A 25,000-nucleotide genomic window follows, 5' to 3' on the forward strand; every position below is an offset into this window, starting at 1 on the left:
GTCTTTCTGACCTCACCAGGTTTCATGCATTCTCTTTGTTTCTAGAATTATTTTTGTTCACTCCAGGAAATATAATAATAATAATAATAATAATAATAATAATAATAATAATAATAATAATAATGCAGATCTGTTTTATTTGTTCATGTAATAAAAGCTTTTTTAAGCTTTTAGTTTCATAGTACACTCGATAGAATTAAATAGCATTATTATATACTAATTACACATTTCAGAGCATTTAAATATTATGATTACGTCATAAAACTCTTAACAGAATTATGTAGCGTTATCGTTTTATAATTAAATTTTTTTGACCCTGCTACACCCCCCGTTTTACAAAAATGGCACGGTCCAGCATGTTCTAGTCCTATTTTATCTTATATCTTTATTTCTTTGCATCTTTAATATCAATGGTGTGCATTGAAACATGTATTTTATTTATTAAATAATGTAATTAAAAGACCCTGAAGAAGGGTCTGGAGTGGCTGTGATTCCCCTACTAAATAACCTCATGTTGATTTTTTCTGTTAATTCTGAATGATTCTCGTGTTTGATCATGTAACCGATGGGTGAGTTTCCTCATTTGTATCAGATTGGATCATTTCCAGTACAGCAATTACTACAAATCTCATAGAGATTGCCTAAAAGAGAAAGATTTTTATGCGGCGACTTCTTCAGAAGGCCCCAGGCCTCCTGAAATTTCCCCTCTGCTATTTTTATCCGCGTTACAAATTTCCGATAGATCCAGACTTAAAAAAGAACCCTCCAGTTCAGTACCACGCCCGTCATTAACACTAACATTTTAACAGCTTTTCCTCCCTTCACATGGTTCCGGGGTGTTCTGCTGTTTTGGCAGCTCCTGATTGCCGTTGTAATGTTTCATGTGTGGTCACGGAGCTTATGCCGACCTGTTTATGTCTCCTACATATGGTTAACGTTTCAGACCGCATGCATTATACATTACGACCCTGATAAGAGCCGTTTTAATGAGACGGCGGAGGATTTGCTTAAGATTTTACAGATTGAGCCAATCACGGTCCATTAACCCCGAGAGTGTGTGTATGTGTGTATATGTGTGTGTGATTTGTTGGTGGCGTGTGCGTGTGGCAGGCAGGCAGCAGATGCTTATCTCAGTCCTAGAACAGCCATTAGTTCCAGCAGCCAGTGATCCCAGTCGGCTGAAGAATTCCTGGGATGAGAACTATGGCAGCCTGTTTAAGCCATGCTTACTGGAAATCCCAGCTTTTAACTTAATTAAGCCTTTTCTATGTTCATTTCTTTCATGTGCATTAAAACCAGCTGCCTATAGCGTCTTTCCAGCATGGACAGGTAAAAATCTATTATGAATGAAACGCCATGAGATATTCTGGTCAACTAGAAGATCATTTTTGAGTCTGTTACCTTCAACATGTCAATGTTTAGCATCCCAGCATCACCTTTGGCTTGTTTGTGAAGGATCCAAATCGAAATCTGGGTTTCTGTAAACCTGAATTTGAGCAGTTTAGTGTACAAAGTACAGAACGTTGAATTGTAACACAATTCAGAGAGACAAGAGAGAGTCAAGAAGCTTTTATTGTCATTTCAACCATATATAGCGGGATGCAGTACACAGGGAAATGAGACAACGTTTCTCTAGAACCCTTGTGCTACATAAAACAACGTAGAGCTACAAATCACAACACAGAGCTGAGGACTAAAGTAAGTTTTCCTCGCCACATAAAATGCATCGTGTGCAACCTACTGCAAACAGACAATACAAAACAATGCAGGACAAATACACAAAATTGACTGTATATGTTATACAGTACGGTGTGCAAAAAACAAACAAACAAACTTGTAAACAACGAGTGCACATGCAAACATATACACAATAAATGTTGTGACAAAATGCAAAAGAAGCAATTGAGTAGGTGTGCAAAAAAACAGCATGTAAACACTTACAATATATGTGGTACTATAGACATGGATGTGTTTGCATTGTATAAAGTATTTGAGTGTGTTTGAGTTCGAGACAAATTGGTCTTAATTAAATATGTAAAAAAAATTGTATGTAAATTTATCAAGAGCAATCATTTTATTAATTTAAAATCAAGAGCAGTCATTTTATTAATATAAAAGTATGAGTAATAATAATAATAATAATAATAATAATAATAATAGACAATAATAATGATAATTAATAATAATAATTATTATCATTTTATTATTATTAGAATTATCACTAATAAAATGCACTTGTAACATTATAATTTTTATAGTAACAAGTCACACTTTTATGGATTCATAAAAACAGATATTTTAAAAGGATACACCATATGGACAAAAGTTTGTGGACAACTGTCCATATGATTGGTATGTGATTTTCAAACATCCCATTCCACATTTACTCCCAATATGCTGTATCTTCACTCTTCTGGGAAGATGTTTCTCTAGATTTTGGATTGTGCTTGTAGAGATTTGTGCTCTAGGGTGTAAATAAAGTCAGATTCTGATGGTGAGGTCTGGGGTGCAGTCAACATTCAGATTCATCCCAAAAGTGTTCAAGGGGTTGAAGCTCCATAGCAGAAGAACTTTTCCATGTAAAGCATCTGTTCATGGAGCTGGCTTTGTGCACACATTGTCATGCTGGAACAGGTTTGGGTCTCCAAGTTCAAGCGAAGAGAAGATTTCATGTTACTGCATCCAACGACATCTTTTACTAGTGTGTGCTTCCATTTTTGTGGTAACAGTTTGGTGAAGAACCACATGTGGCCCAATACCTTTTTTTAGTGTGAGTGCCATGTATCCGAGATAAAGCTGCATTTTTTAGTTTTCCTAGACAGGAAAATATTTACCACACGAGTTTATACTTCTCAGAGATTTCTCAGGAACATGACGGACTGCATTATTATTGTCCTTGTATATATTTATTACATTTAATAAACAAAAAAACAGAGATACGATGGTTAGGGGGTGACGGTTTATAGCTGATAGAACAGCAATAAGAGGAACTTGTTTTGCAGAAAAAACAAGAACATTAAATGTAAATATTATTTTACACAGTAAATAAAATACGTTTGCATTTTATTCTAAAATGAATGTATTTTAATATTATAAATGAAATGTTGTATTGTAATAATAAATGCTGAGATATAAAAGGAATAAAGCAATTCCCTGGAAAAAGGAAAAGGATCTTCATAGTAAAAAACTGGAACCTTTGATCCTGCGTGTGATGCTTAAAAGGGATCTGGCTCTCACTCATCGTCTATGTTGCTGCATCTCCAGGGCTCTGATGTTTGTGTCTGCATGTCTTGTTTGGACTGGAGAGTGTTTTCCTCTGCTTTCTCTGTTCGGAAAGGAAAGCCGCCTCGCGTACGAGAAAAGCCCAATCAGGAAACTCGTGGCTAAACTTAATTCGGCATGACTCACAAGCGAGCCGCTTTGTGTACAGCGTCCGAGTGGGCCAGATGCTGCGGTGTAAACACTCTCACCTCAAAAGAGAAAGGGGAAGAGGGGAAAATGAGTGCTGTGTGTGAAGCGAACGAAGTTTATGATCCTGGATGCACTGGGTCATATACAGGCTAAGCTGTTTGATGGCTTTGTGTTTAATTGAAGGAAAGTGGATCTGTAAAGACCTTGAGATTTTATTTACTTTTTTTAAATCTAATTTATACATTAAGTCTTCAACATTATGCCAAACATATACTATATGAGCAAATGTTTTGGGACACCTGACTTTTCCAGCCATATGAAATTCGTTCCCAAACTTGGAGGTACCACATGGTTGTATAGCATGTCTTTGGATGCGATGGAAAACACAAATCTGTTCCAGTTTGACAATGCCCCTGTGCACAAAACCAGCTTCGTAAACATGCTTTCCATGGGTTGGAGTGGATTTGAAATGACCTGCTATAGAGCTCTGACCTTAACTCTGTTTAACACCTTTGGGATCAATTGGAACACTGAATGCACACCAAAATCCAGTGGAACATCTTCCTAGAAGTGTGGAGGTTATTATAACAGCAAATAGGGACTAAAGGTGGAATCAGATGTTATAAAAAACACATACCAGTCTTGTTTAGGTGTCCACAAACTTTTGGCACACCTGACTTTTCCAGCAGACAACTGCATAGGATGCTTTTAAATATGGTACCTGTCTTTTTCTATATGCACTGTTCTGCCTTTGTTCTTTTTACCCTCTCACCGTGATTGACAGCTTGGTGCATTGAAATGACGTGCATACACACACACACACACACACACACACACACACACACACACACACACACACACACACACTACTTATTACTACACTGAGTTTTAGCATCTGCTTCTTTGCTCTGAAGCTAACTCACACATGCTCATCTGCTTGAAGACAGAAATCCTCTTCTCTGGGAACTTGTGCATGAGGTTACACCTATAGCGCCTTTTTGCCTTCTTTCTTTTGTTCTGTCTTTTTTGTGTTTTTTTGTTTCTTTTTGAGGGGTGGAGCGGTGTTATCAGCGAGTAAGGACAGATGGCCGTCATTCATCAACCAGTACTCTAACACATGACCTCACAGCTGGACCAAAATCCAGAACATGTGTGCATGAAACAGACAGAGCTAAAGAGAGACAGAAATGAAAAGAAAGGCAAAAAATTAAATAAATAATAATAATCTCATCATCACAAATTCTTCAGAAATTGGTATGAATGATCTAATAATCCTTTTGGAGAAAAAAGGGTTTGTGGAGAATTATCCAAAACTCGATTATTTAATGTAACGCACCAGCGGAGATGAATCGGTTGCAGAAGTTACTCAGGCAGCACTGAATTCTAACTATTTAATCACAAATGCAGCTCTTATTACAGGGATTACATTCAATCAGGTCCTCTGGGATCATGTGACAGTCAGGAACCAATCACAGAGCAGCAGAGATCAGCGTTGCAAATTTGTTAGGTTTTGCTTAAAATAATGGTGATCAGTGATTAATTATACATTATTATTACATTGCGGCTCAGTGATTGGATGTTTGGGGAAAATGGTGGTTAGCTATTGGATATGGTGTACAATAGGGCTCAAAGATTGGATGTTGGGCAATAACTGTGATCAGTGATTAATTTCAAGGTACAATAGAGCTCAGTGATTGGATGGTGCAGAATAATGTTGGTAAGCTATTAGATGTGGACTACAATGGGGCACCATGATTGAGTGTTGGGGAAAAATCATGATCACTGATTGGATGTTGGTTAATGGGGTTAAATGATTGGATGTTGGGGAATAAGCGTGATCAATGGTTGGATGTGGGGTACAAAGAAGTTTAAAGTTTGGGTGTTGTGGAATAATAGTGATTAATGATTGGATACAGTGGTGCTCAATGATTGGATGTCTGGGAATAATGGAAATAAGTGATTGGTTGTTGAGAACAGATATAGACAGTGATTGCTGTTAACCACTTTGATCAGTGGTTGGTTTTGGGGACCATTGAGGATCAGTGATTGGATGTTGGGCAATAATAGTAAATAATAATTGTTAGATATGGTGGTGATCCGTGATTGTTTTAGGCAATAAGGCTGATCGATAATTAGCCATTAGGAAAGAACGGTGATCAGTAATTGGCTGATGGGGAACATTGGTGATCTGCGATTAGTCATGAGTTTAGTTGATCTCTTAACTGAGGTTTGATGTAAGATGGAGAGCTGTATGAGTATTTTTGCACAAAAAGATGCTAAATTTAATACTTGATTTTATTGTGATGCTTCAATTTGTTTATAATGTTGGCAACAGTGATTTTGTCATGTTCACGAAATGAATAAATGTTTTGAGAATTGTTCATAACATATAATTAAAAAATTATCTGCAACACTTACAAACCCAAACCCTTACTCACAAACGTTCCTGTGATGTTTGATATTGCAAAGCAGAACTCTATTACCCAACAAAGTCCAGCATTATAATATGGATTTTCTAAGCAGTGTCGTGAACGCTTTGCGCGTGTTGCGATGACGGCTCGCTAATTGAACAGACAGCCGGCCTACTGAAAGTGCACCGAGTGCTGTGAATGAAAGTCTATCCTCGGTCCCCAACGCTCCACACGTCCCCGCTGTGTCTCTGCCTCGGCTTTGAGAGCCCTGAAAACAGCGCTCATTCATCAGCATGCAGCTAAATGATGCAACTGGTTCTTATTAGCACTGTTTGGACATGTTTCTTACCAAGGGGGCCCTGTTTTAGCTGCCCCGTTCCAGATGTTTTGTTACGAGATGCAGAGGTGCAGGCTGGGAAAGGAAACTGACAGGGCCGACCTGCTTTAGTGAAAAGAAGCAGAAACTCACAATTCAAGTACGTGTTATGCAAGCCTGAGGATTTTCATTTATAAAGGCTTATGATTGATAGCTGACAGAAGAGTGGCTTCCTGATTGAGAAAAAAGAACGAAATTATTTACAAGTTCAGCTATACATGTAGTAAACACCGAAATTGAAGTTGAAAAGCGGAGCTCAAGTAAATCAAAGGGGTCTCATGTGATTCTGACCTTGGATTTAAACATCGGACTATGAGATTTGTTTGATCATAAGATGTTTGTGCTTTTTAAACATCCAGTTCCAAACAGCCAACATCCAGTTTAATCTATATTGTATAATAACCTCCACTCTTCTGGGAAGATGTTCCACTAGATGTTCACTTTGTGGTAACAGTTTGGGAAAGATCCACATATGGCTGGAACAGTCAGTTGTCCCAATACTTTTGTCCATATAGTGTGTCACCTTAGTTGATGAACAGCTTGGTGATACCACAAGGTTTTAAAAATCTGACCCTGAATTTCACCTTCAATATCTTTCACATTTTCCTCTTTGGTCAAAAACAGCTCTCGAATATATGTGTAGGTTTTGGTCTGGGTTAGGAAACGATAACTTTTCAAGTTGGATGCAAGTATAAACTCTTTATTAATAATATTGTAGATTTCAGCAGTTATAATTGAACACAAACTGTCCAGCAGATGCATTACAGCGGTGGTCCCCACCCTTTTTTGCGCCACGGACCCGTTTAATGTCAGACAAAATTTTCACGGACCGGCCTTTAAGGTGTGATAATAAAATGATACGACCATAAAAACTGGTATTTTCTAAATATAATAATAAACGTAAATCCACTGTGTTGTTTTTTGTTCATTTTGCTCGCTTGGGGGTTTGAATTTAGTGGTAATGTATTATGTGTTAGCGGTCGGAGCCCCTTTAAGAAGGTAGTGGATGGAGGTAAGACATGTGACCGAGGCATCATGACATGCATCAAGAGTGAGTCATAGACAGATGTGGCAGAGAGAATCCGGTCATTTTTCAAAATAAAACCGTTCAGAATCAGATAATAAAAAAAACGGAAATAATGTAAGTTATGTATTCTTTCTGTACGGCTCTGTACCAATTGACCCATGGACCAGTGCCGGTCCTCTGCCCAGGGGTTGGAGACCACTGCATTAGACCACGTTTGCTTTGTAGATGAGAGTACTTGACTAACTGCTGGAAAGGTATGTGTGTCTAAAATCTGAGGTCAAATGTCAGAGGTAGTGAAGATGCTTTGCACTCATTTTTGACATGGTTGCACTCACAAGGTGACTGCAGAGTAGGAAAAAGCTGAATGCACATATTATTGTGAAAATATTTAACCATAATGGATAATGGCTTCACGTTGAAATTCGGTCAGATTCCCAAAATTTAAATGAAGAAAAAGGATAACTCAAAAGATCTAAACAATCATTGTATATTATAAATATTGTAATTATTTTATAATTATATTAAATAATTATGTAAATATTGTAAGCTAAATGTACTATTGGTTCATTATGTATATAATAATCCCCTGCTTTACCGCAGTTGGAATCTGGCACCCCCGGTTTATTGCGGAATTGCATTTACCACATATCTAACTTTTTTTCGCCAATTTTCCCGCTCTTTCACGCGGAGAGCACAATAAACCAAAAAACATACAGAAGTTACACATACGATTTAGCAAATGAAAAGAATGCGGTGATGTGCCTCTTTTTTGACGTCATAGGACACGTCAACTAATAAACAAACACAGAAACTACGCAAAGGCTACGCTACAACAGACCTGTATACTGTAATGTACTCACTATAAATGTGATACAGTGAACTGTATTTCTACAAATTGATACTAAATTCACCTCACTATATTCTTTCAAATGTTTTCTGTGTGTGTTTAAAGTGTGTTGGACGATAATTTACGGCTTAAACAATAAAAAAAAAAGCATTTTTTGGGTGGCGTCTGTATATCGCGTTTTTTCGTTTATTGCGATTGGTTACGTTCCAAAACCGCCCGCGATAAACAAAAAACGGGGGATTACTGTATAATTACATTTATATAAGTTTGATCAGCAGAAACACAGCTTCAAAATCGTTCATTGTTTTTAGGCTCCACCAATGGCAGGTAGAGTTGAACATGGCAGAAAAGCTTCTCTGGCACTGCTTTAAATACCATGTTCACAATTCAACATTAAGCTATAAGGAATTTTGTTGCTACAGTATGTCTTTAGTGTTATATGAAACAAAGTTAAATTTTTTTCCACACACATATTGCACAAATGCTTTCATAGAGCAAACAAGCTAAAATAATAATAAAAATGATAAATGTAACCTGTGTAGCTGTTTATTTAATATGCCTTCAGACACACTGTACTGAATCCATTTTTGGAAAAGGTTTAGACAAATGTAATTTTTCTTAATGTTTTACTTATTTTTGGGAAAAGTTACCATACTTACTAAAACTATACAGAAAGTAAGCAGCTGTACGACCTTACAACAAGAGTGTGTCAGGTCAATACACCATCTTCTGACTGATTTAGTTGTTTGACTGCATGATGAATAGCATGTCTATAGTTCTACTTTGATAAATTTCTCCAAACACTATATCACTATATCACTGCAACATTAAGTCATTTCTACGTGCCTGTACATCTTCTGCCTCATTTTTTGACCTTGATTTATGTAACATTTCTTTTCCAACTGATCAGAAATGATTTATGGGAAATTTTAAGGTCCATTCCATTTATACCTCATGTGCTTTATTTCATGTCCTTGGTTTAATTTAGTGCTAAATCTGGCAGACAGGTGTGAATAATTAGTTTGTGTGTGTGTGTGTGTGTGTGTGTGTGTGTGTGTGTATTTGTGGGGACCATATGTCTTCACAAGGGTACATATATCTGATTTTGAACTAAACCTTGTAGGGACATTTGGACGATCCCTGTTAGGACCTCTCGCTTTTGACTTATTTGATCTTTTTCAACACAAATAAAAGCTGAATATTAATAAAGCCAATTTCCTTTACTAATTTCTGGTTATTGAGGTTAGAGTGTAGCATAGCATTATTTGGTTGCATTAATAATTATGTCAAGAGAAGGTCCTCACAAGGATAGCTAGTCAAACGTGTGTGTGTGTGTGTGTGTGTGTGTGTGTGTGTGTGTGTGTGTGTGTGTGAAACCAACCGGGGGATGTTGGGTCATTACGGTTATCCTAAGCATGGCTCCATCATGACCTGGTCTTTAGGTCACCAGTTTTAGAGCACTTTTTGTACCAACACTAACTCGCTGCTTCCTGTTTCTGCATCTCAGTTACTGAAATGAGATGAAAAGACGTGTTAAGATTGCAAAACTGTGCACCTTATTCATTCCGTATATCCATCTAGCATTTTACAATGTAGTTTAGATAACAAAAGTTGGTAGTATAGTGATAGAGTTGTATACAGTAGTGTAGTGCTCCAGAAAGTACTACAAATGTCATATAGAGTTTTGTAAATTAGTATAAATTACTATAAGGTCATATAGAGTTTTGTAAATTAGTATATATTCCTATAAAGTTATATAGAGTTTTGTAAATTAGTATATATTCCTATAAAGTTATATAGAGTTTTGTAAATTAGTATATATTCCTATAAAGTAGTATAGAGTTTTGTAAATTAGTATATATTCCTATAAAGTAGTATAGAGTTTTGTAAATTAGTATATATTCCTATAAAGTAGTATAGAGTTTTGTAAATTAGTATATATTCCTATAAAGTAGTATAGAGTTTTGTAAATTAGTTTAGATTCCTATAAAGTTGTTTAGAGTTTTGTAAATTGATATAGAGGTTTATAAAGTACAGTTCAATAAAGTTGTATAGAGGTTGATTAATAGTAAAGTGATGTATTAAATAGTACAGTTTTGAGTCTGGTTCCTCTCAAGGTTTCTCCTTCATAACATCTAAGGAAGATTTTTCTTACTACAGTCACCCAGTCGCCATGGCTGCTCATCAGTGATAAATACACATTGTTCACCTAAATAAAAATAAATTCTGTAAAGCTGCTTTGAGACAATGTCTGTTGTGAAAAGTGCAATAGAAATAAACATGACTTGACTTGACTTTTCCATAAAGTAGTATAGGATTTGATAATGTAGTATACTGTATCTATCGATAAAGTAGTAAAGAGTTCCATAGAAGTGTAATATTCAGTAAAGTAACATTTACGCCAAATGCATTCCACAGATGTTCGTGCATAAGCACCAAATTGAACAAGTCTAAGGTCAAAGCGAGCAGCTTATTACAGAAAGTGATCCAGGCCTCTTGGAGAAGTGATTTGCTCCTGCTGGTGGTTTTTTGATACACTGTGTGTTATGGAGAGCTGTGTGATGCTCGTGTGATAAGGAAAGCTGCCCACACACTGCACACACACTGCCCAGACGCAGATACAGACGCAGACTCTGGTCCATTTGGTACCTATTTGTGACCTGTTAATGGATAGAAGCGTTTGAGAGTGTGTATGTCTTTATAAGAACCGTATGTGAAGTGACTTTTTTTTTTATCTAGGTGGAAATCTAGATTCCGCTCGGTGTGCGCTTGACACTGGAACCCCTGTGTCTCAAAATTGTAAGATTATTACATCCAATTTAAAGTGAAAAATTACTCTCATTTAAGGCGTACCTGAAGTGAAAACATGTTGGGCATGTGTGTGTGTGTGTGTGTGTGTGTGTGTGTGTGTGTGTGTGTGTGTGTGTGTCGGAATCCACAGACCTGAGCCACGGTTAAGGAAATGACCATGTGCTCTGTTTTGTGCATGTCTATAGTAATGATCGAGAGGTTTTGCTTGAATGTATTTGGACGCAGTGAATGTCAGAGTTCAGGAATAACACTCTTTATATAAATGTTTTCGGAGATTCTTTTAAGGAAGAACAGCAAAACATGTGTTTCCGTCAGAGCAATGCTAAATCTGGGTTAAAACAGGAACTTATGTGGACAGTGAGCGGTCAGGGAGTCGTACTTTTACTCACGTGAATTGGTTGTGACTGGGTGAGAGGGTAGGGCAGAGCTTCATGACGTGATGCATTATATTTACTGTCATGTAGCGAAAGCACCTAGAATGTTGGAAGCTTTTTTTAAAGATGTGGATCCCTTAGACAGATAATATGGAATTCACATGATGTTATGATTCTTAATGTAACACTTGTACCTACACCAGTCTTATCATGAGCTCTGCGCAGCTCATTTTGATTTTATTGCATGAGTCTAAATAATTAAAAACCACACTTGCTTGTAGAGCGAGAGCACTGAGTGTAAAACCCCGAGGACAGATCATGTTTATGACATGTTCAGACACTGTTTAGAGGATTCTGATTGTAAGTCGTCTTAAAGACTCTTATTTGCGTAATGGTGAAACAGCTGGTTCCTGTTTCGCGGAGGCTTCTTTCACTGTCCCCTTTATTTTCACTTCATCAGTCATTCACGATGATTGCACATCTGCATGCGAGGGAAGGATGCTCAGCATCTGTGCATGTGTGTGTGTGTGTGTGTGTGTGTTTTAGTGGAGTAGGTTCTCATGAAAGATGATTATTCAAAACAGCATTTTCTGCAGGTGGGCACTCTACACCACTGTCAACAAAGCACTGTGTGTGTGTGTGTGTGTGTGTGTGTGTGTGTGTGTGTGTGTGTGTATGTTTAACTTAATTAACTATCACACAAGTCATGTTAAAGTGCCAATTGGTGTGCACAATATGATAGACAGACAGACAGACAGACGGGCAGACGGGCAGACGGGCAGACAGACAGACAGACAGACAGACAGACAGACAGACAGACAGACAGACAGACAGACAGATAGATAGATAGATAGATAGATAGATAGATAGATAGATAGATAGATGTACACACTGTGAAAATAGTCTACGTTTATAGTCTAGTCTCAGGGTATGAAGTCTTTGGCATTTTGTTTATTAGTGCATTTGAAAAACTGGAATCATTGTGACCTTCTGTTAGATTATCAATACCAACCACAGAAACACAAAAGCGTTCTTTTCAGTGTTCGTCCATCTTTCTTACCCAACTTTATGAAAAATTCAGGCTTGCTTTAATCTCGTGTTTAATCCTCAATATTGTGCAAACATCAAAAAGAGAGAAATTCCCAGTATGAAGCTAATCTATGCTTTTGACAAAAGTGTGTGAATTCACACCACACCTGAGGCCCTGGCTTTTCTCTCAGGCCCAGAAATCCCTCCCTGCAGGCTTCCTGGTTGTCCTGAAATCTCTAACTGTTGTCTGCGGATGTTCATTTCCTGTCGCTCTTTCACCTCGTTGCACCTACTTGTTCATCCTGACCCCTTCTTTTCCCCCTCACTGCCCCTCAGAGCTGTGTGTAAGCTGGTTTAGAAACAGCAGGGTAGACCTGGAGGTCAAAGGTGGCTGTGTGTCCTGGTGGTGAGTGTGAAAGGCTTCGAGTGTGAGTCAGTGGGGTATTGTTGTTTGATGATGGTTTATTTGATGCTGTTAAAGGCAGGGTCATGCAGGTCGAGAGACGTGGTCTGATTTCGAGCTGTGAGATTAAGCGTAGTAAATGACCGGAGACAACGCGACTTACAGGGGTTACAAAACTCGCTGAGTGGGAAAAATCATCAAACTGGAAACATGGAAGAGTTTCAGGTTAAGGTAAAAATATACGAGAAGTGCAAAACAAATAAAATAATCAGAAAACGAATGAACAAAACCAAAAACACAACAATTCAGACAAACTGGAAAAGGAAGGAATAGTTTGCGAATGGAATACTTACCGCTCATTGGACAAGAGATCTGCCATTCAAGAAATCCAGGAAGACTAACAGTATAAATATGTAAAGAAAAAATTGGTTTAAAGTAAACACGGAACACAAGATACTTAATTTCCTAATTCATGTATATCTTGAATTCATAAATGATACCTACCTTTTCCGGTTTGTCTGAATTGTTTTTTTTTGTTCATTTGTTTTGCACTTTTCAGCCACAGGTAACAAATGACTTTTTATTCGGGGGATCTATTTATTATTATTGCATTCTACCATGATGAATTTATTCTGCACCTACAGCATATAAATATAATGCTTTCCTAATGCATGGCAGACATTTTTCTTTCCAGAATCAGGATCAGGGACATGTAAACCCTAATAAACCCATTAAACCCAGTCTTTTTTTACCTGTGAGGAAAGAAAAACTTAAAAGAAAGTATATATATATATATATATATATCCCGTGCATATTACCTCTTCACTTTCTCTCACTGGTCTCCAGCTCTATCCTCAACAACCCCCAGACCAAAATATAGTACTTTCTAAAGTAATAAATACACAGGTACCTGTAGATGTTGCCTGAGGAATGTGGGAAATGGATCGTTAGCGCTTTTCTGCTGGCAACTTTTCCAGCTCCAGTTTCAGCCTGATGGAAGAGACAGATTGAGCTCTAAATCCTAGAATTAGCACTCGCTTTTCTGCACCTCCAGAGCCATCATTCAGACCTGACACACACACACACACACACACACACACACACACACACATACACACATGTACTCATATACAATTTAATTCAATCTTTAATTTTCATTTTTATTTGTAGAGCTCTTTTAACAATGGACTTTGTCTCAAAGCAGCATTCCATAGATAGATAGATAAATAGATAGATAGATAGATAGATAGATAGATAGATAGATAGATAGATAGATAGATAGATAGATAGATAGATAGATAATGGATGGATGGTTAGATGAGAAATAGACAAACAGACACACATATAGATAGATAGATAGATAGATAGATAAATAGATAGATAGATAGATAGACAGACAGACAGACAGACAGACAGACAGACAGACAGACAGACAGACAGGCCTTGAGCCATTGTAGTAGTCAATTTATTTTAATTCCAGTCCACATCCATCCTCAAAGTTCTTGAGTTGCTCAGTAACTTCATGAATCTTTAGGCTGTTGATGAGGAACCATCCCCAGCTTCACAGAGTGGTCTTTAATATATAGGCAATAAAAATCACAGATCACCATGTAATAAATGCCAAAGCAGGATTTTCAGATTGAGGGTTTTATAAGCATTTTTGCAGCAGCTGTTTCTGATACGAGCGAAACAATCTCAGGTTTATGCCCCTGAGATCCAGAGCTTTAGTCAGAAATGTCACATTTAATGGCTCCAATACTCACTAACGGATCTCATTATTACATTCAAACATGAATTTCTTATGAAAACATTGTTACTGTCCTTTGAAACGCAATTACTTACTTAATGAGATTCAGAATGCTAATACACGGCTGTCTTTTGTCTCTAACCCCGATCTCATGTGCAGATGTGTTTACTATTAATCGGATCTGACGTTCCCCAGCTGTGCACCGGTGTATTCTGCTCACGTTTACTGTGTGTTTACTTTCTCAGAAGATCAGAGTCCACATGCTGAACTTTAAAAACGGACAGAGAAATAAAAGGCACATATGTGTATCCTCTGAACAACTTCTGAAGGAGCTGCTGATCTGGAGAGGTGTACCAGCTCTCACGCTTTTCTCTGCTGAGTTCAAAAATAAAAAAACACTGTTGATGTTTTCCAAAAAAGGTTGCTTCTGTAAAAGTTACAATATATAGACAAAAGTATTGGGACACCTAACTTTTCCAGCCATATGTGGTTCTTGATGATTTCTGATGATTTCTGAAATTTATAGTGTTTTTTTAATTTGTATTATTATTAGTTTTACAGTGTTATTATTGTCTTATAGTAAACTTTATTTGTTCTATAGTATGTATTATTTGCACTGAAATTGTAAGCATTCGTTTTAGAAGTATTACACACACACAACATTACACAAGAGTCAAAATAACCGTTTTCAAGGTCGTTTTTTGTGCTTTGACCTTGTAACCGTGTGAAAAATCGCTTATAATTTTACAGCCACGTTTACATCATGTTTATCCACTTTCTTAAACGAATCATTATTATATAAATAAGTGTTGATGTTTTGTAATTCGCCACTTAGTTACTCTTCGACTATTCGTTTAATCATCCTCATGACTCACTCAAGCGAACGATCCTCGGAGTTCGCATGGATGACGGACGAGTCCTGTTTTATCTCTGGGTTACGTTTTATTCTTTATTCGTTATCCGAGTCTAAACTTCCTGCCGTTACGAGCTCATGCTTACAGTCTGTGTTTGAGATCATATTCTGGAAGATGACCTGGGGAATATCAGTGGTTCTTTGCGTTTACGTGTCTGCTTTGTGCTTCTCCTGTGTTGTTGTGCAGGAATAAACGAAAGTGCCATGTGCAGGGTCTCGAACCAGGAGCTGTGTGGGAAAGTTCTGCTTATTTGTAGTCTGTTTATTTAGATGAACCGGTCTCTAAATAAGACCTCAGAATCGTTTTTTTTTGTGTTTGCATTTTGACTTTTTAGTGCTCTGAGACAGAAACACAGATGCTCACAGATGTTTTATGTATACAATATCTGATGCGTTTCACACGAATCAAGTGAAAACGTCATGCGAAAGTCATAATGCAGTTTAGTAAATAAGGTTGACTTTTTAAAATAATATGATCTAATACGGGGAACTTTTCAGGAAACCAAATCCTGACATCTGATGGAGTTATTATTAGCACAAATGATCCTTTACTACGCTTCAGACTAGACAGAGAAAGTTCCTCGGCCGTTAAAACAATCTGTATGTTCACACATGAGAGTTTTAATGACTGCAAAACATCTCGACTATAAAAACATCTTGAATCTGCTGCACAGTGATCAATGATGTCATCGTGATTTGGTTTTGTTTCTCTGTAGGACTGTGCTTTAATTTCCCACTGCCAATAAACAAGGAACTAAACCTACTCAGGGTTATAAAGCTGAACTAAGACATTATGAGCTACAGATTGAAGGATGAAGATGAAGACATGAACCCATGTAATGATTCAGATGGAGATCTTCTTCTATCTGAATCAGTTTTTTCATCTCTGTCTAAAAACCTCAACAGACTGAAATAATGTGAGGAATCTCATAGTCCATGTTTTAGGATTCCTCCACTCATCTTCTGCACTACATACATCAGCTTATTCAGTCTTAATATCAATAGTCTACTACAATTACTTGCATTGAAGCGCCTGTCACTGCACACCCTAACAATGATGGAACTATAATAAATGGACATTTGGTGAGAAGGATGAAGATGGGTTCCCTCTGAAGTGTGGTTCCTCTTAAGGTTTCTTCCTCATCTGCCATCTCAGGGAGTTTTTTCTTTGCTACTTTTACCACCGGGTCACACATTATGGACAAACTTCATACATACTTTTAAAGCCACTTTATCTTTTTATCTCTACTTGTCCATTTCCAGACAACCAAACATAGAAGAGGATAAACATACTGGAGACTTTACTTGCCCGATTCTGTTTTAAACAAATTGTGAGTTTATTTGAAATCTTGCACTTTGCATAATTTCCCACCACAAACCACTGATCCTGATTTGAACAATATCGCTAATTCTAGCGATCTGTTTTTAGCCCGTATTCCTTCACTGTGTCAAAATACGAATTCAGGTTATACCGTATCATGTGCTTCTGAAAATATTCAGCAGATTACAGAACAGGACAGAACAGGACCACTTGCAAAGTCTACACACTGAAAATGTGCTGACTCATGCATCAGGAAAGATGAAATCCAGATTGTGTGCTATCCGTCTCATTTTTTATTGATTATGTTTTGACATGTTGTGGTGAGGGCGGAAAATAAAAACGAAGATGTAAGATCTCTTTCCAAAGCATAAAGAGAGGTGGAGGGCATAGACGGTATGTCTGAGAACATTGCGCTCATTTGTTTTGTATTGAAAACAAGCAAACAGGCCTGTAGGTGTGTCTGGTGGTGGAGACGTTTCTGGTGGTGGAGACGATTCTGGTGGTGGAGGCGTTTCTGGTGGTGGAGACGTTTCTGGTGGTGGAGACGTTTCTGGTGGTGGAGGCGATTCTGGTGGTGGAGGCGTTTCAGGTGGTGGAGACGTTTCTGGTGGAGGAGGCGTTTCAGGAGGCGTTTCAGGTGGTGGAGGTGTTTCAGGTGGTGGAGGCGTGTCTGGTGTTGGAGCATTTCAGGTGGAGGATCCTTTTTTAGGTGGTGGAGGCATGTCTGGTGGTGGAGATGTGCCTGGTGGTGGAGGCGTTTCAGGTGGTGGAGGTGTGACTGGTGGTTGGGATGTGTCTGGTGGTGGAGGCGTGTCTTGTGTTGGAAATGTGTCTGGTGGTGGAGGCGTGTCTGGTGGTGGAGGTGTGGTAGAGGCGTGTCTGGTGGTGGAGGCGTGTCTGGTGGAGGCATGTCTGATTTTGAAATTAAAATAAGAAAACCTTTTTGTAGGTCTGTCATGTGGTGAAGGTTTACTCTGTGATGGGGGTGTCTTTTTGTAGAGGGATGTCCTGTGCAGGAAGTTTATTATGTGGTGAAGGCATGTCCTGAGCTGGAGGTGTGTCTGATGGTGAAGATGTATCCAATGATTGGAGTCCCAGTTTTGAGTTGCCAGATAAACACTAACTTAATAAATGAATGACATGTCTTATCAGCTTCTTGCTTGTCACAGATGTTATGTGAAGCAGTCACATAACATGCAGCTTCAGGTTTCAACACACTGCGTCTTGTCACCTGTGATCTAAATGTTCTAAAACACTGAATAGTTTGTTATTAAACCCTATGAAAGCATGGTGCATGTTGAAAAATCGCTAAAGGAGGTCGGGTCACATGGTGCCATTTGTAGCTAATTTTGCTTTCATATTTTTTTATTTTATTTTATTTCTCTGAGGCATTTCCTCTGAGGAACCTATACTTTCTTATCACCATAATTTGATGGCACATTTTGTTCACTTTTTGTTCATGGACTGGGGGCAGACCGGAAAGACCATGTCAATTTATTCCCCAAATGTATCTCTAATAAGAGGCAGGCTTCTATAGTTACTTTGCTCTCGGTCCTTCTTTTTTTTGCCTATGGCACACATTTAGATGGGCAGATTTTATAGATTGACTTGAATATGCAGTTTCTTCCCACGGTCACTGATTGTACTTTTGATAGCATGATGCTGATGAAACAGTACGAATCCTTGAGCGAATCATGTGACCAATCTGATCATATTAAATATGGATATTCTGGATTGGGAGCAGGTTTCTCAGTTCTGCTGGATTTTGTTTTGCTGATGTAAAACACACTTTCTCTATTTTGGAAAACCATTTGTGCTTCTCGAAAAAAAATGAAAGTCGCTAAACAAATACGGAGATAAATATATGACAGGAATGTTAAATGTGGGGTGTGTAGATTGTAAGCTGTGATAAAAAACCGCTGCATGTGTGAAGAATCATTTCTTACTGACTTTCAATAGAGGAACTGGAATGAATGTTCACAGTAACAATGGTTCTTATAGAACAGAAAGGATTTTTTTCTCCCAATTTGTCTCTGGTATACTTACTGCTTCTTTGTACACTGTTCTGAATCTACTGTACTACTAATTAGTATCATTCTAATAATATAACATTCACAGCGTAGTGGGCATTCAGTGTAAAATAGTGTGTAAAGAAGGTCGAGACTTGGTTTAAATAGAAAGTACGACCGAGTGAACATTGGGACCAAAAACCATTATCTTCTTTTTAGGGCTAAGGTATGATTTCACTTTGCTGGGTTTTTGCACTGCACCAAAGATTATTTTCTAGAAAATTATATTTATTTTTTTGAAAGATTTTTTAAATGATTTTTAATTATTTAAAAATAAATAATTTAAGATTGTTAATGAGATTTTTAAAAAATTTTATGATAAAAAAATTTAATATATATTTAATATAAATAAAAATATAAAACAAATAAAATTAATGTTATTTATATTTAATTTAAAAAAATATTAAAATTATTTTTAAAATATATTTTTGTTTTTTATTCTGACAATCCACAAACCATAATGGTCATCGCTATCGTGTCACAGTGTGTATACTGTTTATTGTGTCTACTGTCTCATATGATCTTTTGTTATTCATGCGTTGTTTTGTTTCAATGTGTACTGCACTGTATATTGGAATGACTTTAAATTTCTACTACTATACATAATGTTAATAAGAATACAGACGCTCCCCACCTTACGAACGAGTTACGTTCCGAACGATCGTAGCATGAATTTTTTCGTAAACTGTTACAGTGTTCGTTAATGAATACGCATATCTCCTAATGATGTAAGAGCCATAAATACGATCTAACCATAAAATATACTAAAACAAATCAAAATACTGTAAACAATATTTTGTATTAAGTAATAAAAAAATTATAAAAATCTCCTTCGCTTTGAATTTTTTCGACTCCGAACAAAGTTCACTTTGAGGACAGGTGGTAGTGTGGTTATGATGTTTATTAGTTGATCTGCGCTCTGGCTAATAATAAACCGAACCATTATATGGTACTTTCTCTATAGTGCATTATAGAGTAAATGCTTAGAAATATTTTCTGGACCTGACTGATTCATCCTAAAGCCCTAATTCTGGATAGAGGTCTGTCCCTTTGTCCCCCTCTGTCTCCACATGGACAGCCTAAAGATCAGTGAGGTTATTGTGGACTCTAGAAGCATGAAACAGTTTTTGCAAGTGTTCATCAGTCCTCATACCATCTCAATGAGTATTTCCTTGGCACTGTCACCCCTGGCTCGCTCTTTACACGCTTAAGGACTGATTCCTGATGTTAAAATGTATATTTGCAATCAATTTTATTCTGTAAAGTGGTGTAGTGCAGTGTAGTGTGTATAAGTGTGTATAAGTGTTTATAAATGTGTATGTGTGTGTTCCTACTCAGGTTCTCTCTGCTTTGCATTAAACCCCCATTTTGTGCTTGAGTAGCATCAGCCCACAACAGAGCGCCTCAATAGGGTGCAGATTGTGCAATGTTGTTTTAGCCCACTGGAAGAGGAACCGCTCGTGATGAAGTTTGCCAAAGCCTGCTTTAGTTTGAGTTCTCATGCCGATGCAGTGCAACAGTGCAGTGTATGGATGTGCACCAAGATGACTAGGAAATGTGTGGGTTAATTAACAGTTTTTAAATTTTTGTTAATGTTTTGATGTCAATTAAAAGTCTTGCTCTCTTCATTTTGGATTATGTAGAAGAGCTTTAACTAGGACTGGCCCGTGTATGGTGCGACATTTTAAGCGGAATGACCTCATGTATACACACGCACATGTTTGGGAAGAATAAACATATTAGTTGTTGAAAGAGTATACAATGGAAAAAAGGGAGTTGTATTAAATAGAAGAGAAGAATGTGTGGTGAGATCGAATACTCAGAGGAGAGAAACGCAGAGAAGGAACTATAATATAATATAATATAATATAATATAATATAATAATTTTATATAATTTAATTAAATATAATATAATATTATACAATATAATATAATATAATAATATAATATAATAATTTAATATAATATAATAAAATAAAATATAGTATAATAAAATAAAATATAATATAATATAATATAATATAATCTATAATATAATAGTCTGTTCTCCACTCCTTTGTAGCCACCACTTAGTGGATGTTTTTTGTTTTTCGCATCATGCGAAACTCTATTCAGCAAGAAAACCTTATTAGACAGATATATATATTTTTTTATATTTAATAAACAAGTATGCCACTGACTCTGAGATCACACATCTTGAGCTCCTATCTCAGTTGAGCTCAGTAGCTCCTACTTTTATACCAAAGACTGTAGAAAGAACATTATTTATAATCTTATACTCCAGTACTCATGTTAGTTCTCACTCTCCAGTGTTCTGTATTGTTGAAAGATTTATGATCACACTCTTGATGTCACCCAAATGAGGATGGGTTCCCTTTTGAGTCTGGTTCCTCTCAAGGTTTCTTCCTCATTACATCTAAGGGAGTTTTTCCTTGCCACAGTCTCCATGGCTGCTCATCAGGGATAAATACACATCATTCACCTTAACTGTTGATTTCTGTAAAGCTGCTTTGAGACAATGTCTGTTGTGAAAAGCGCTATAGAAATAAACTTGACTTGACTTGACTCCTGTCTTGTAATTGTATGAACCCATTTGATTTATTCTTTATAAAGGTTTATTAAATACAATTTTATCAAAGACTGATAATTCTCAAAGCAGCAAAGCAAAAAAAAAAAAAAATGGCAATAAGATAATAAGGCAATAGGTTTTTATATCTTGTTTAGGACCAAATACATACCAACTTTAATATTTTTTATTTAAAAATATACACAAATTTCAGCTTTTATTAAAATAAAAACAAAAACAAACCAAATGTTTCCTTTTTGGTTACTGAGATGAAAGTTAGGGTTAGATTCAGGTCTCGTGTGTGTGTACAAATTTTGTTCAAGCCCAATAAAAGAAAAACATTTGGAAGAGTAGAAGTTTAACCATGTGTTAAAAATTTGAGGTTTCCAACCGAAACCCATATGCAAAGGTTTCTGAACATTCAAAGAGTCAACGAGGGAAAAAGGGGAAATGTGGTTGAATAAAAAAAAAATCTTATCCGATTTACTCAGCTTGCTTTAATGCGGTTTTGGAAGTAACGTCTGCCTTTTTAGCAAAATTAATTGAACTTTCCCTCGACAAATATTTATCCCGAGTTCCAGCGACATGCCAGACATTTACATGTTTCACTCTAAAAACACTTACTGCAACCGACTTACGGCTGAGTGAGAAAGTATTAAAAATTGAGTTCCCACATTCACATCCTTTCTGTCATTGTAAATAATGGTTTCTTGTGTAAGTTTTCACCTCACTTGAACTTTTCTGCATGTTGTAGCGATGGAAACGGATTCATTTGGATATTTATCGTTTATTTGACACAAAATGGTTACAAACTTGAAGGTGAAAAATGCGTTTATTGCGACACAAAAAACATATTGCATAAGTGTTCATCCCGTCAACCCTCACTAACTGGTTAAAGAGAACAGATGCCGATCTGTTTGCTCATGTTAATTGTTTGGAAGTTTCTCAGATTTGTAGCTGAACAATGTCCCGTGTTTAGCACTTTAATCAGATTCAAGTCGTGCAACAGAATGTTGCCAATGATTTCACTCAAATCTGGTTGCCAGAACACAGCCACGGCTCAGCTTAGATAAAACCACACGATCAACCTTTGATATTTAACATGACTTCATTACCAGTTTTTCCTCGATTTGTGTTTTTGAATAAAACACACTGGGGTTCTCTTCTAAGTGTCTGGTCTCCATCACAGCCCAGTATTGTCTTGTTGATGCGTTGCTGGTGTTGTATTTGGTCTTGAGCATGGCATTTAAATCTCTACAGCTGTTTAGCACGCTAATCTTTGAGCCGTAACATGTTAGAAAGGCTAAACATTTAAAGAAAAACAGACAGCATTACTTTCTTTAAGCTTTAATCCTTTAAAGTTCCTCACGGTATATTCAGTATACAGGTAGTACCCAAGATGATGAAGATATCGATACGACAAAATCAAAAATATTTTAAGCTTCATGTGGCAGGCAAAAGAGGCAGCGTATATAGGGGATGATACGTTGGGGTGCTGCCAGGATGTACACGTTTCCTTCCGCCTTGTGAGCTGCCTTACTCTTACTCAAAGCCAAGTTTTAACTCTTGTCTCTCTCTTTTTTATCTGCATCGCCGGACACTGAAACAGAACATGTCTATGCACCCACTGCCACATTCATATATACAGTATAGTTTATACAGTACGGTACTGTAAATTAGATGAACCTGCAATAGAGATAGATAGATAGATAGATAGATAGATAGATAGATAGATAGATAGATAGATAGATAGATAGATAGATAGATAATGGATAGATAGTTAGATGAGAAATAGACAAACAGACACACATATAGATCTATAGATAGATAGATAGATAGATAGATAGATAGATAGATAGATAGATAGATAGATAGATAGATAATGGATGGATGGTTAGATGAGAAATAGACAAACAGACACACAAATAGATAGATAGATAGATAGATAGATAGATAGATAGATAGATAGATAGATAGATGGATAGATAGATAGATAGATAGATAGATAGATAGATAGATAGATAGATAGATAGATAGATAGATAGATAGATAGATAATGGATGGATGGTTAGATGAGAAATAGACAAACAGACACACATATAGATAGATAGATAGATAGATAGATAGATAGATAGATAGATAGATAGATAGATAGATAGATAGATAGATAGATAATGGATAGATAATGGATAGATAGTTAGATGAGAAATAGACAAACAGACACAAATAGATAGATAGATATAGATAGATAGATAGATAGATAGATAGATAGATAGATAGATAGATAGATAGATAGATAGATAGATAGATGGATAATGGATGGATGGTTAGATGAGAAATAGACAAACAGACACAAATAGATAGATAGATAGATAGATAGATAGATAGATAGATAGATAGATGGATAGATGGATAGATAGATAGATAGATAGATAGATAGATAGATAGATAGATAGATAGATAGATAGATAGATAGATAGATAATGGATGGATGGTTAGATGAGAAATAGACAAACAGACACAAATAGATAGATAGATAGATAGATAGATAGATAGATAGATAGATAGATAGATGATAGATAGATAGATAGATAGATAGATAGATAGATAGATAGATAGATAGATAGATAGATAGATAGATAATGGATGGATGGTTAGATGATAAATAAACAAACAGACACAAATAGATAGATAGATAGATAGATAGATAGATAGATAGATAGATAGATAGATAGATAGATAGATAGATAGATAGATAGATAGATAGATAGATAGATAGATAGATAGATACTTTATTTATCTAAATGGAAAATTTACAATTGGGATGCTCCAATTATGTACTTTAACATGTTAAATTATGTACTACCTCATACTGATCATCATACTTTAACACTCCTGGTAAGCCCAGGCCACGTCTCGACTTACCATATTTTGAAGTTACGATGGGGTCATTGTAACGCATCTCCATCGTAAGTCAGAGACGACCCGTATGAAATTGACAACTCGAGAAAAATCATACAGAGACTGGCCTCAGGGCAAGAGAAAGTTGACCTGCTTAAAAAAAAGACACAACCTTTTCAAAAACATGACCAAGTGATTATTTTTTATCTCCTGACCAATTACCGTTCAGCTCTCAAGAACAACAAACATAGAGTGAAGTCACACAAGCAGGCAAAATTCCCTTGACTATGACAAAGCCAAACAAAATTCCTCCTCATTTGAGAATAATAAATAGAACCTAGACACTAGAGTTCACTACTAGTAAGAGAAGAGCATTTGATAATACAAATTTAGAACGACTAGGGATGATTTTGAAATGTACACAAAAATTCCTGGATCAATGATGTACATAATTTTTGAGTTCTTTAAAGAATAACGGGGCATGAAAACATTCACTTCAAGTTTATTTCTATAGCGCTTTCACAATGGACATTGTCTCAAAGCAGCTGTACAGAACCTAAATAATATTAAACAAAATTTATTTATATTTAAATGTATGTGTATTATTCCCTGATGACTGGGGTTGACTTTGGCACAGATGGTTTGAGGAGGAAACCTTGAGAGGAACCCTTGAGAGGAACCAGACTCAAAAGGGGAACCGATCCTCATCTGGGTGACACCATGATTAATTCAATAAAAAAACACCAGAGTGAGAAATTTCTGGAGCACCGCAGTGTGTGATTATGAGTAATGT

The 25,000-nt window shown here is 36.6% G+C and overlaps 1 protein-coding gene and 1 long non-coding RNA gene across 5 annotated transcripts in view; one reads left to right on the forward strand and one right to left on the reverse strand.

The window, feature by feature from the left end:
* Positions 1–25,000, forward strand: part of col23a1a (collagen type XXIII alpha 1 chain a) — a 120,634-nt gene that overhangs the window by 21,439 nt on the left and 74,195 nt on the right. The gene's annotated exons all lie outside the window — the stretch shown is intronic.
* LOC124385864 lies at positions 9,460–14,600 on the reverse strand. Its single transcript, XR_006925813.1, has 3 exons — positions 14,532–14,600; positions 13,600–13,758; positions 9,460–9,582 (listed from the first exon to the last, which is right to left on the reverse strand). It is a non-coding gene; the product is annotated as an uncharacterized LOC124385864 (long non-coding RNA).

The sequence above is a fragment of the Silurus meridionalis genome, chromosome 5, assembly GCF_014805685.1.
Source record: "Silurus meridionalis isolate SWU-2019-XX chromosome 5, ASM1480568v1, whole genome shotgun sequence".
Lineage (NCBI taxonomy): Eukaryota > Metazoa > Chordata > Actinopteri > Siluriformes > Siluridae > Silurus > Silurus meridionalis.